Genomic DNA, 13,719 nt, shown 5'->3' on the forward strand with positions numbered 1-13,719 from the left:
GGCCACTATCTTGACAATGTGTTTGCATTTAGAGCAGAATTGGATCTAAAAATAGGTTTTGGAAAGGTGGCTGCTGAGGCCAATACTCTGCACGGCCAACGGCAGGTTTGGGGCTCAGGATGGAGCCTCGGCTGAGAGTGTGGGGAGAGCATATACTACCCTGCCTTCTGGCCTCCATGGGCCTGCTGTCTGAGCATGCTTCCCTGTCTCCAAATGTTGCCTCTTCTGGGAAGCCATCCAGACCACCTGGTTGGGGGGAGCCTCCTTGCTCCTTCCCTACTGTCACTCTACCTGCCTGTCTCTTCCAAGAGATTGAGCTCCTTGAGGACAGGGCCCATATGATTCCTCTATGCCTTCCCAGCACTGACCAAGATGCGTAAAGCTTTGAGTTTGAAATGACCTAAGTCCTCACCTTGTCTCTGCCATCCCAGCTCTGTGACCTCAAGCAAGTCACTCTCCCTCTCTGTGATGCAGTTTTTGCACCTGAAAGGCAGAACAGCAATCCCTCCTCACAGGGGTGATTAAGAGGCTCAAAATAACCAGGTGCCCCCTCTCTTGCTGCCGTTAGACTCCTGTACCTACGAAAGCAGATCTTTCACCTGGAGCTACTTGGGCATGGGACTCACACTGGGAACAAGAAAGGTGTATACTTCTGAGAAGATTCATTAGGATTAAATGGGATAATTCAGGTCAAATAAAATTAAACCTCTGCCTGGCATTTAGCAAGTGTCCCCAAAATATCAGCAGCCATCACCATCATCGCTACCATCATCACTACCATTAACGATCATCATTACCATCATTATCACCTTCATCACCATTACCATCATCACCACTATCACCATTATCACCACCATGGTCACATCATCAACACCATCACCACCATCACCATCACCATCATTACCACCATGATTACCATCTTCAACACCGTTGCCACCATTACCACCATCACCATCATCATCTTTACTTTCATTAGTGTTTCTCAAGAAGAATCTATTTATCTAATGGTATAAGAGAAAAATGTTGAATTGCTGAAGATTTTGTTGGGAGTAGGGGAGGGAAAGTACATCCCAGCCTTATAGCAACAACCTGAAGATCCCCACAGTCAAACGGGGGGTGGGTTCCCCCTGGAGCCCCAGGCCTCACTGGAGGCCACATTCCCCTCGGACCCCACTCCACCTGCTCTGTGCATGCTACTCCTTTCCCCTCCCAGGTGTCCCCAAGGAGCATCAAGTCCCTTGCCCTGTTTTCCAGTCTCCTTCCATGGCACTGGGCCCAGCAGATACCCTGGCCATGAAGGCCTCTCCTGACTCAAGTGTGTTGCAGTGTCTTGCCCATAGAGCATCCCAGAATAGTCAATGGCTTCCATATGTTTGTTCTTCAGTGTTACATAGAATATGTATCCAACCCCATGCTAGCACCTCATCAAAATTTTCCAGAAAAAGCTGAGCTTGGAGATGTTTAAGAACTTACTTTGGTGGCACAGGCCAGAGGTAGTGGTTCCCAGAGGGAGGCATATGCCGGGCATGCGCCCACCACAGATAACCAGTTATTATGTTGTCAGTGCTGCTAGCTCAGTGGCACCAGCGTAGGACCTGGAACTGGCTGTGTGGCCTTGGGTGAGGGATATCCTCTGAGCCTGTTTCAAAATACCTATAAAATGGAGATATCTGTCCCTGACTCTCAGAAGCCCATGTGGCGTCCACTCTGGAAGGTGGGCACTTTACCCACCACACTCCGCAAGGCCCAGTGCTCCCACCCCTGCTCCCTGTGCCAGGGCCAGCACTGAGCTGTGTGCTCTGCCTCTCTGCAAGCAAGCCAAGTGGGTCTGTCCAGCCTCTTACCTGGCTTGTGGGCTGCACACACCCATCCCCTTGGGGGCAGAGACTTCAGGTCTGGCCAGCCTCTCCTGAGCAACCACCCTCCACTCTCCATCATATTCACCAGAAGCAGGGGATGGCTAAGGTCAGTATATCTAGCCTGAAGCACCCCTTCAGAGAGGGTCGGGCTCGTTATTTAGAAGAGGTGGGACTGTAGCACCCTTTGCTCTTAGATGCACGTTCTGGGCAGGAAGAGCCCCATCTAGGTGCCCATTACCACAGTGACATTGTTTCGACCACTCACCATGAGGAAGGCACCTGAGGGCCTGAGGTATAAGATGTCATCTCGGGACATTGTAAACGAGTTGTTTCCTACTTTTTACAGACAAGGAGACATGCTCAGAGAAGATAAGGGGGTGCCCTGGCCACACAGCACAAAGGTGGCAGGGCTGAATGTGGACCAGAATCTATTTGATTCTTAAGTCAAGCCATGGGCTCTGTGCACACTGCTCACAAAGCTGCCACCCAACCCCACCGTCGCCGGGTATATAGGGACTGAGGGTCCTGCTTTGGAGTCTGGGTCTCTGAGCCACTGCCAGCTTCTGTGACAGGCTCAGGTTCAGGGCCAGGCAGACATGGGCTGACAAATATTTGTGGAATGAATGGTTTGTGGCCTTACAGGACCAGGTCAGAACTGGCACGGACCCTCCTCGTTCTGTTTCCTTCATCAGACCTCCCTGAGTGCTTGCTCTAGGCCCAGGGCAAGAGAGGCTCGGGGAAGAGACAGGCCACATCCTGGGGTCCCTGGCACATGCAGCTCACCAGATACCCTTCTGGGGAGGACTTGGGGTGCAGCCTCAGAGGTCCTAGTGACCATACCCACAAGTTGGCCGGCTCACCTACAGACCATCCCGTCTCTCCAGTTGAGGTCTGCCTCTGGTGATCTCAGGTCAAAGGACCAGCCTGGGAGTGTGCAAGCCACGTGCCAGAGAAGCAACACTCAGGAGCAACCCCAGCCAGAAGCGGACAGCTGTGTGGATCACCAGCTTCCTTGTGCCTCAGTGGGACCACTCCAGATGTGCCTCCTCCCTTCCCTGCTTCTCTGCCAGGGCTGGCTGGGGCTCCTGCACAAGGGTGAAAGAGCTTGGAGATGCAGGACAGGATAGGTGAAGCGTGTGAGGACTGCAGGTGAGAGAGTGAGCGCTGTAGGAAATTGGGAGAGGGAGTTGGCTTCCAGGAGGAAGGGGCGCCGGAGCCAGGCCCTGGAGCCTAGCAAAAGCAAGGGGCAAGCCCGTGACTGCCCTCGGGCCTCCTTGGGCCCTTTCCACAGCGGGCTCTGAGGATGGGACTTGACCGTGAAGAGCTGCCCCCATCATCTCTTTTAAAGGCCTTTTCCAAGAAAGGACTGCAGCTGGAGAAATCATCCGCTCTTGGCCCATCCAGACGTAGAAAACGGGCTGCTTCCCAGGCGTCCCCCGCTGCCCATGTCAGCGGCGGAGGGGCCCATACCCCAGGCCAGGCCGAGTCAAATTTCACTGTGGGCCTATCTCCCGTCAGGCCGGTGGGCCGGGGCTGCCAGACGCCGGCCGGAGACGTGTGACAGCTGGCCCTAGTGACACTGCTGGGCCCCGTCCAGCCCGCTCCAAAAGCTCTGCTGCTAAACTCATCTGCATGGGCCCCTGTCTGCTGGTTCCTTCTCTCCGCGTCTCTTCCTTCAAAAAAATTAATAAGCTGACTGCCCTTTCCTCACGGTAAAGGGAACACGGTTCAGAGCAGAAAAATCTGAAAAACACGATGAAAACGTTCCTAACGGCAGCCCGCAGGCACGGTGCACGCACTTCCACCGCGGACCCCGCTGGCCTGGACGGGGCTGCCCTGAACCCGCAGGGCAAACTGGGGAACCCGCATCTTGACAATACTGAGGCTCCCGGCTCCACTTTCTTCCTCGGGTGGCCTGCCTGCCTCCCTCCACCAGGCTCGCCCCTTGAGGCTGTGGCCCCGGGGACCCGCAGGCGCCGACCCGCCGATCCCTGGGCCTGCAGACCCTCCGGCCGCCCCCAACTGCTGCTTCAGGCTCACTGTTCACTCCAGCAGCCTTAGTTAGCTTTTGTTCTGGAAAGTGTAGGAGCCATTCAGCAAAGGACCAGTGACACCTGCTCCTGGCGCACATTCCCTTGGCTGCCCTTGTCACTGTGCCAGCTGCGGCCACTCGGGGGCATCCCTGAGACCCACCGTGTGAGGGGGTAGAGGGGGGGTGGGAGGACTCAGAGCACAGGGATCGCTACCCCCTCCCAGTGTGAGGCCCGGACAGGAGCCCTCGCCAGCCTGAGTGCCTGGGGCTGACCTTGGTGTACATCCTCGCTGTCAAAGCAGGCTCGGGGCAGTTCCTTCAGGGGATCCCTGAGGCTCCATCCCACTCTGACCCCTCAGAGCCTGCTCTTGACCAAGACCCTGAAGTCCTGAGGCACAAGCTCCATCCTGCTTTCCCGGGATTCCTTTCTCATTAGAGACAGAGAGACAGAGAGACAGAGAGAGAGGCCGAAGGATAAGCAGGCTCCGCGCAAGGAACCCAACGTGGGACTTGATCTCGGGTCTCCAGTATCATGCCCTGGGCCGAAGGTGGCGCTAAACCACTGAGCCACCCAGGCTGCCCAGGATTCCTTTCTCTCAATGGGCTCCGTGCTGCCCATGATGTAGCTTGGCACAGGGCTCCGATGACAGGGGGCAGTTTGCTGAACCCCCACAGCATGGGCATGCCACATGGAAAATACCAGCTCCTCAGGTGCTGCTGGCCCCAGGTGGGAGCCTCCTTCCATGCACAGGATGCCCCTCACTACCCCATCCTCCCGCCCTGAATGTCCATGTTGGAAGTTGGGGTCCCTACTCTAGTCTGTGCTGACTTGTTAATGGCATCGACTGCTCCGCCTGTCATTTAGGCCAACAACCCACTTAGGCTGCACTTGGACTTTCTAGGCTCATTTTACCCCCCACCCCAAAACCCCTCTTCGTCCTCCCTGATCAGCGAGCCTGATTCTCATCCCAACCCACCCGACTTAGGGTCAAGCCTGGACTCATGATGCATGAGAGATGCTACCCCCTGTTCAAAGCCTGTCACACCAGGGTGACGCTCCCCAGCTGATGGGGCAGGTCACCAGCGCCTGATGTTTGTACGGGGCCTGGGGCCTCTTGGGAAACAGGGGAAGGTTTTCTGCTAGTGGTGCCATGCCGGCCCCCAAGTCGGGGTTGTAGAGGAGAAGGAAGACAAAGTGTCCCAGGCTTCTGGGACAGAATAGTGATGACCCCAAGAGAGGAGCATGGAAGTGCATCCCAAGCAGTAGCTCTAGGCCTAGGGGACCCCAGATGCACCCAGGATGCCTCTGCCCTCTCAGGAGCCCCTGCACTGAGACTGACTAGAAAACAGGACAGCTATAAGACGTTGGGGCTGACATGTGTGGCCAGGGGCTGGGGGGCAGCAGGTGGATGGAGAGACAGGCAGAGGGTCAGCTTGGGTGGAAGCCAGCAGAACTGGGGAGGCCAGGAGGAATTGGGAGGGGGCATGTCCCATGCCTGAGCACTCCAGGTGTGACTTCTCAGAAAAGCAGGAGGTTGGACCTCGCCTTGGGAGGAGGAGATGCATGAAGCCTTGGCAGGTGGGTGAATGGAACAGGGGCCCCAGCAACCACATGGTGTCTGGGTGAGGGGAAAAATCCTGGAAGCTGCCCCGAGTCCAGGTGCCCAAGGCTGGGTGTCCCCACTGGCTGGTGAACACCACACACACTTATGGCAGACTGGAGGCCGGGCAGAGGAATCAGACCACGAGGATGCCCAGCCACCCAGGCCAGGTGGCTCTGCCCTCTCTGGGCCCTGCCTCCCCTGGGGCTCGCAGCTGCTGAGACAGTACCTGGGGGATGGGCATCGGACTGCACCTGTGACACCCAGTCAGTGTCTGCTTGGAAACCAGAAGGGAGCAGGTGGCCTGCCAACCAGGGGTGGAGGTGGGGAGAGGGTGTGGGTTTCTAAGCCACCAGGGGTCTTAGAACAGAACACCAGGGGCTGGGGGCAATGGACATCCATTCCTCAGGGTTCGAAGGCTGGAAGGCCGAGATCGAGCTGCCAGCGGATGGGTTCCTCTCTACTCCTGGTGTGCAGACGGCCACCTGCTTGCTGTGTCCTCTCGTGGCCTAGAGACATCACCTCTCTCCATCTCTTCCTGTAAAGACACTAATCTCGTCACGGAGTCCCACTCTCATGACCTGATCACCTCTCCAGGGTGACCCCTCACCTCCTAACATCACCACGTGGGGGGATGGGGCTTCGACGTATATATTTTAGGAGATGCAAACCTTCAGTCAGTAGCACTCCCACCAAAACAAACAAAAGGACTACATTGGATTCTGCAACTCTCAGCCTTGGGATCTTGGAACGTCAAAGCGCAGAATAGTAGAAGGACACCCCCTCGCCCTGCGGCCTCATACACACCTGTGCACCACTGGGGACATCCAGGTACACCTACTGGTGCACCCAGGCTTCCAGGGATCCACTGTGTCTAAGAAGAATATGCTACTTTTACAATGGGAAGAAATAAATTGCATTTAACTACAAATAACAATGTGTCAACAGTGCGGCCTGCTAGGGAGAACCATTCCTAGAACCACAGGTCCAGGCTCTTGTGCTCTGAGCAGGCCCTTATTTCCCCAGTCTTGCCCCCTGCCACTCCCCCCAGCTCCCTGACTCCTGCCCCCACTGCTGAAAAAAGGGGCTGATCACGGCCAGGACAGGGACACAGCATTTAGGGAAGCACCTGCTTGCAGGGTCGCGCAAGCGCAGCTACTGCTGAAAAGGAACACCACCACCCCGCCACCCCATGCCGTGCTCTGTACTCCCTTTCCCTGCCAGCCCTGTCCTGGGCGCAAGCCTCACCTTGGGCTTCTGGACCCCAGGAGACAGCCGGCTCTAGGGTCACCTCTGAACCTCCTTACCACACGAGGCTCTGCTAGGCTCGTGGGTGGTATTTCAGGAGACCATCAGGTCTCCCAGGCCTTAGAAAGTCCATGTGATGTGGGGACATTGCTTTGGAGCCCCATGGGCGTGGCCTGGCAGCCTGACCCCCTGGAGCTGTGAGACCCCGAGTCAGGCAGCTCACCTCTGGGGCCTCGTCTGTCAAGTGGGTCCCTGAGTCTCCACATCACAGGGTCGGTGTGGAGATCTCCGAGGGGGCCTGGGTCAAGCGGCCAAGGGCTGTGCCCAGTGCTCACCTCTCAGCGGGAGCCCCGCCCCCTCTCTGCCCAGAGGCAGCTAGCCCTTCTAGAATGTCTGAGCTGGGAAGGGCATGCACTCACCCATCCCATGGCCGGCTTGAGGCAGACTTAGGATCTCCTGTCCCCTCTCCTGGACCGGCCGGCCGGCCGGCCATGGCCACGGTCCCACGGCTGGCAGACCCGGGTGTGTGAGGTAGTGTCTGTGTCCGGCCCTGGTCTGGTGCCTGGGCAATGAGGGCACAGGAGTGGGGAGCCAGGAGGTGCCGAGCTCAGGCCTGTGGGGAGACGCTCTGCACAGCCAGCAGGGTGGAGGGCACGGGCAGCCCTGCCCAGCCCCATTCCCCCGCCCAAGCCCACAGCCCCCGCCTGTGCACTGGGAGAGAACCCCAGGCCAGCCTCCTGACCCGGGCCTGAAGGAAGCGGGTGGAAGGTCCTCAGGCCCCGATGGTGTTCCCAGGGCCCTGCCAGTAGGACATTTTGCAGGTAGCCAAGGAAAGACAAGGTCATGGGGACAGAGGGCATCACTTGTTTACAAACACCTACAGCCAGAGACACCACTTGGAGGGTGACACGTAGCCCATGGAGACAGAGAGGGCCACCCAGCAGCCCCAGGAGGCCCTAAGGCCCAGGCAGGTCAGAAGACTATGGCAAGGAGTCCTCGGCCTCAGGCAGGCAAGTCTGCAGAAGGCTCTAGAGAGCAAGGACGTGACACTGTCACATGTGGGCAGCTGAGCACTGTCGAGGGCTTGAGCCATGTGGCCCCAAGCAAGCTGGGTGCAGGAGTCACTGGGGCTGTGGCCCACAGGCAGGGGTGGGGGGTGCAGAGGGAGGTGACTTGCATAGGGATGGGCAGAGGCAAAGGCCAGCCAGAGCTGCCTCCACCCACAGACAGAGAGACCCCGAAGACAAGAGGGTGGGCCCGGGGCCTCAGTTCCCCAGTGGGGAGCAAGGGGACCAGGTCACAGAGACATCAGCCCCTCCTGTTTTAAAGGTACCACTAACTCATGTCCAGAGGGAGAAAGGAGTGGCTGGCAATGTGATTCCCACAGCCTGGGCTCACCTGCAGCCCCAGGAGGAGGGTTGGGGGGAAAGGGCAGACAGGAGTTCATCTGTGCATGTGACCACATACACACACACACATCAGACCAAACTCACACTTGCACACTCACCAGCCCAAGCCCCCAGAAGATGAAGGCAGCTGAACACAAGTGGCTCCCTGTCAGCTCAGCAAGGAGCCTTCTTCTGCTGCCACCTTGCACCACGTCCCACATGGGCACATCTGAGCTTCTGACACCCAGAGGAACACCATGTCCATTTGACCAGGACACCAGAACCTGTCTTGGTGGCCTAAGACATTCAAAGCCACCTCCCACCTGGAAACTTGTCAGAGCTTAGGAGGCTGCGCTGGGAAGGCCCCCAAGGCTCCCCTGGGGTTGACACGACACAGAGAGGAGAGAAGCAGGCTGACTGGCTCTCAGTGAGACCAACGTGCGGCACCCCAGGAGCACTGCTGCAGTGCCACTTATGCACAAGGTGCAGGACTATCACCGTGAGGTCATTGGGGACAGAGGCTCTGGCTTGCTGCTAACCCACCAGGAGCTCCTGGGGGCTATGGAGGGGCGTTCTTTACCACTGAGGCACCTGAGCGGGCACCAGGGGGCTGCAGAGAGAGGAGAGAGCCTGTCTCAGAGCTCAGGGGGGCAGGGGATCATGGGCCCTGACATCACCATCTGGAATGATACAGGACCACACTTAGCCTTACCAACCACTGAGTCCGTCGCCTGCTGTCTGGATGAAGCTGGTATGAGTTGTGTCTTGATATCTTGTCACAAGAGGGTCCAAATGAACCCAGTAAGGGTCTATGGCATCTGAAAGTCCTAACCTGAAGGCCCGCATCCTGAGGACACACGGAGAGCCACAGCATCATTACCAGGAAAATAGCCGAGTCCCACTTGGTCCAATGCCTATTTTGCCTGCGTGACCCAAGGCCGGAGGTGACTTCCGTGGGCTCACAGTGTGGTGTTTCATGGACCACTCCTCTGTTTAAAACAGATTTGGGGGGAAAAGTTTTCAATTAGTAATAATCGCACCTTGGATAAACCTCACTGGCAACAATACGGCCACTGTACAAGGCTTAAAACAAAACTTTCACATTATATTTTACAGCTGTGTTGGTACAAACGTGAATGTGCTCCAGGCTGGACTCATCATAGATTCATTATTCTCTTCCCTTTTCCATCTGTTTTTTAAAGAACTTAAAGCCAAACATTCATAGGGCCCTCAAGGCCTGTGTGTGCCCTTGCCTACTGGAGATGCCAGCCCCGAGCAGCCAGCTAGAGCCCCGGGCACGGCCCCCGCCTACAGTGCGCCCCAAATGCTGGGCCAACCGGTCACTTGGAAAAGTGTGTTCAGGGAGAGGGCAGAAGTTGCTGGAAACCTACTCGAATTTCCCACAAAGGTGTGACCAAGCTCTGGTCTAGGACAGGGACCAGTTGACAGCCCAGGACAGGGACCCATTGACAGCCCAGGACAGGGACCACAGGGGTGATGATCCAAGACCTGTGACCCAGGAAAGAATGACTGGAGCACCTCAGCTTAGGGCCACAGAGAGCCCTCTCCCCAGCACCTGGCCAGGTGCCTAGTGACCTCCTAGATACCCCCACCCATCAGCCCCACCTGCCCCACCCTATTCCCTCGGAAGTCCTTCTGGTACCACAGGCTCCCTCAATACCCTTTGGTGTCCCCTAGAGCCACAGGTTAGGACAGGTTCCTGATTTAGCATCCCAGTCTCTACCTCTGTCTCGGGGTCAGCCTGGCCCAGCCATGCTCAGTTGCCTGCCAGGAAGAACCCCGACCCCATCCTCACTCAGGTCGAAGGCCCGCAGCCCCCTGGTCCAGCATCCACTGCCCACCTGGGCCTGGCTCACGGGCCTGCAGCCTGCAGTCTGGCTTTGTTCTTCCTCCTTTCTGGAAGGTTCACGTCTCCGGGCTTGGCCCTGGCAAGCTTATGGGACTTGGGTCGTGAGGGTCCCAAGGGGACTGTGAGGAGGGTTGCTGCCCAGCAGGGGAGGGGGAGGCGAGAAGTCCTAACAAGAACCAGAGGGGGCTGGCAGCCCAGCCCTTCCTGGCGGGAGTCCCTCAAATCCCAGAATGCTGCAGTTCCGGGGCCGCGGCCAAGGGGGCTGCAGTTTGCATCAGAAAAGCCTGGGGCCTCTCCAGGCAGAGCCTCTGGGGGTCTGTCTGCCAGGAGCATTTGGGCCAAACAAGGACCCCCAGCTTCCTGGCAGACAGTTCTACAGCAAATATGAGCACCTACTGCATGCTCGGTTTTTGTCAAACCACATGTTGTCATTGCTTTAATTTTCAAAGCAGCCCTCTTCTCCCCATTTTACAGATGAGGAAACTGAGCCCCAGAGGACCAGCCCCCAACCTCGGTTTACCCAACTGTGAAGGCAGCCCTGTGATGTTATCCTTCTAACCTGTGCTTATAGCCGAGATAATCCCACTTCAACCCAAGGTAGGTGGGAGGAGGGGGTGGCCTGCTCCCCCGAAAGGATCACCCACAGCACGAGGGGCCTCTGGGGCCTAAGTGTCCCCACTCCACCCCAAGTTGGGAAGAAGCATACAGTCAGCTCTCACCAGCAGGGAAGGCCACGGAGACCAGGGAGGGGCTGATGCCTACAGCCAGGGCAAGTGTGTGCTAGGAAGAGCCCCAGCCCCAATGGGAAGCTGCAGGTGCCCTGTGTGGGGATGATGGTGCTGGAAGCTCCCCATCCCAGGCCCCACTGGTGTCAGACACATTCCCCGCTGTTCCACAGCCAGTTCCCACAGCACACAGACACAATAGGCAAGATTCGTGACAACAACAAGCTGATGGTATTTTTCATCATGTTCTCATGACTCCACACTTGATGAGTTTGAAGAGAAAACAAAGCCATGATTTACTCCTTTAGATTATTTTGGGATTTGCAGCCCAGCTTCCGTGACCATAAGAAAAACGAAGATGGGCTTTTTTTTTTTTTTTTCCAATTTGAAAGACACAGGAATGAGGGCCAAATGAAACTGTTCAACAATTAACTTTATTTTTATTCTTCAATAAAAATAAAGAATTAGAAATTAGGATAGCTTTGGACTTGACAATGGCTATACTGACAAGAAAATAGAGCAATTCTTGCACAGTTGGCTTTCTGCCCACATTTTTCTGTAGGAAAACGATTTCCAAATGAGAATTCTACCCACTGCTAGAGTGCATGTTTGTGCCTCCACACTCAGAGTTGCATGTTGAAACCCTAACCCCCAATGTGACAGCATTAGGAGGTGGGGTCTCTGGGAGGTGCTTAGGTCATGAGGGTGGAGCCCCATGAATGGGATTAGTGCCCGTATGAAAGAGACCCCAGAGAGCTCCCTCACTCCCTCTACCTTATGAGAAACAGGGAGAAGACACCATCTATGAACCAGGAAGCTGCTCCTCACTAGACACCGAATCTGCCAGCACCTTGATCTGGATTTCCAGCCTTCAGAACCATGAGAAATCACTTTCTATTGTCTCTAAGCCCCCCATTCTGTGGGAATGAGATAGTCAGCCAAACTATTAATCAAGTGTGAGGATAGGATGGGGCATTTTCAGACAGTTGAGATCACAATATGTTCGCTTCCCCTGCACCCTTATTAGAAAGCCAACAGAGTGTGAGCTCCACCAAACAGGGGAGTCAATTCAGACCAAGCAAGATAAGCAAACCTGGTGTGTTCTAAGGCCTAGAGATTTAGACAAGAGGCAAAGTCTAGTGTTGAATTAGAAATAAGCACATTAAAAAAAAAGAAATAAGCACATTAATTTTTAAAAAAATAACATAGTGAATGATAACTATAGGGAAAAAAGGTAAGGCAGGTAAAGTTGATCATAGTATATGATCTGGCTTTGCTGTGAGTTATATTTACATGATCATGTGACTCTAACTCAAACTACATTCTCTGTGATGGGGTGGGGAGGAGGATGGGAAGGAGACATGTGGGGTGGGGGCAAGGATGAGAGAAAGCTAGCACCTCTTCCATAAAGAACTCAGCTGAAAAAGCTAGAATCAGCAACACAAGAAGACTATTTAGGAATACAGCATAAATACCAAAAGAATTAGTTTTTAAAGAAAGAAAGGAAGCAGTTGCCTCTGGGGAAGAACAAATGGAGTGGGTGGGTGGAGGGCAGGGGACTGCTGGTTTTTATAACAAGCTTGGGAATGATTTAATTCCTTAGATCACAAGCGCATACAACTTTGATTTAAAATGAGGCTGAAAAAAATAAAAAATAAATAAAATGAGGCTGAAAGAAAGTTTTCCTGTGAGCCATGGAAAAAGGATAGCTCGGACAGCGGCCCAAGGGGAGTGTGCTCCAGGAGGGGCATGGAGACCCATCCCAGCCAGAGAGGCAGGGAGGAGGGGGAAGCATGAGATCTCAGGATCACAGGCTCCTGGCAGAGGGCACAGACCAGAGTCCAACAGGTGAGTCTGGGGGTCCCCAGTGTGTGGGGCTGTGTCTACCTTTCCGTTGTTGCACGTTGCACAGGAGGAAGGCACTTGGCCTCATGTGCTGAGGTGCATGGGAAAGTCACAGCAGCAGAGGCCATGTGGATGTGGAGCATCTTCTAGCACCTTAACTCTTCCCTCTTCTTAGATCTTAACTGAATCCCTTGAGGGCAGAGGCCATGGACCCAGGCCTGGGGACTAGCTAGTGCTCGATGCTGTGAGTCCACGTGGCCAGCCTTCTTGCCATGCTAGAGTTTGTCCTCCTGCTTCTGCCACCAGATGTAGAGCCAAGATGAATTTGTTTCCCATTTGAGGGATGAGGAGTGAGGCCAAGGCTCATTTACATTCTAGGAAAAATACAATGTCTGGTCCCTCTGCCCCCAGTGTGGGAACAAGCAACTCCTCACTCGAGGGAGAGGGGATACAGATCCATGCTCACAGGCCTCATCTGCCCTTTGCACTTTGGGCCAGTTCTCTGCAAATCACTGGAAAATTCTGCAGTTCTGACAGCAGCCATGCACACTTTGCTTCCTCCCTGTGAGCCACACAAAGGGCTCAGTTTGCTCATCTCTAAATCTTCCCTGAGCTGTGGTGCCCATGTGCCCAGGCAGTGACATGGGTGGGCGGTTGGCTCAGGTGGCCCCGTGGACTCTGTCCTGTGCTGGTCCTTGCTGCTCAGAGTGTGGGCCGCAGGTGGGCAGCTGCGGTATCACTCTAGACCTGCTGGTATGGTGAGTCTCACTGGGATCACCTGGGATCTACATCCAGCAGCTACAGTATGGGGCACTAAAGGACTGAATTTCCACCCCAATCACACAAGGTTAGGATGTCAACTGCCATTGAGAAAGGTGGGGTTCAGCGAGGTTGAGACTGACCCAGGGCAGGTGAGCCCAGGCAGGAATAAATGCTCTGGCCTCAAACCCGGGGCTGGGCCAGCTAGGGCTCAGGAAGGCTGACAGCTCCAGTCTGGATGCAGCCTCTAAGGACACACAAGGGACACGCTAATCGTCTGGGCTTCAGTTTCCTCACCTGGGAAGTGGGAAGAATCATATCTAATTTTGCACAGTGTGAGGAGCCCCCACTCTGTTGTGGGCAGACTGAGCTGGAGCCTTGGGGGGGGGGTC

The 13,719-nt window shown here is 55.4% G+C and overlaps 1 pseudogene; it reads right to left on the bottom strand.

Moving 5' to 3' along the window:
- Nucleotides 1–9,127: 9,127 nt before the first annotated feature.
- On the bottom strand, nt 9,128–9,213 carry LOC121490317 (annotated as a pseudogene).
- Between the last annotated feature and the right edge of the window lie 4,506 nt (nt 9,214–13,719).

This window comes from Vulpes lagopus, chromosome 4 (genome assembly GCF_018345385.1).
Source record: "Vulpes lagopus strain Blue_001 chromosome 4, ASM1834538v1, whole genome shotgun sequence".
In the NCBI taxonomy this organism is placed as follows: domain Eukaryota; kingdom Metazoa; phylum Chordata; class Mammalia; order Carnivora; family Canidae; genus Vulpes; species Vulpes lagopus.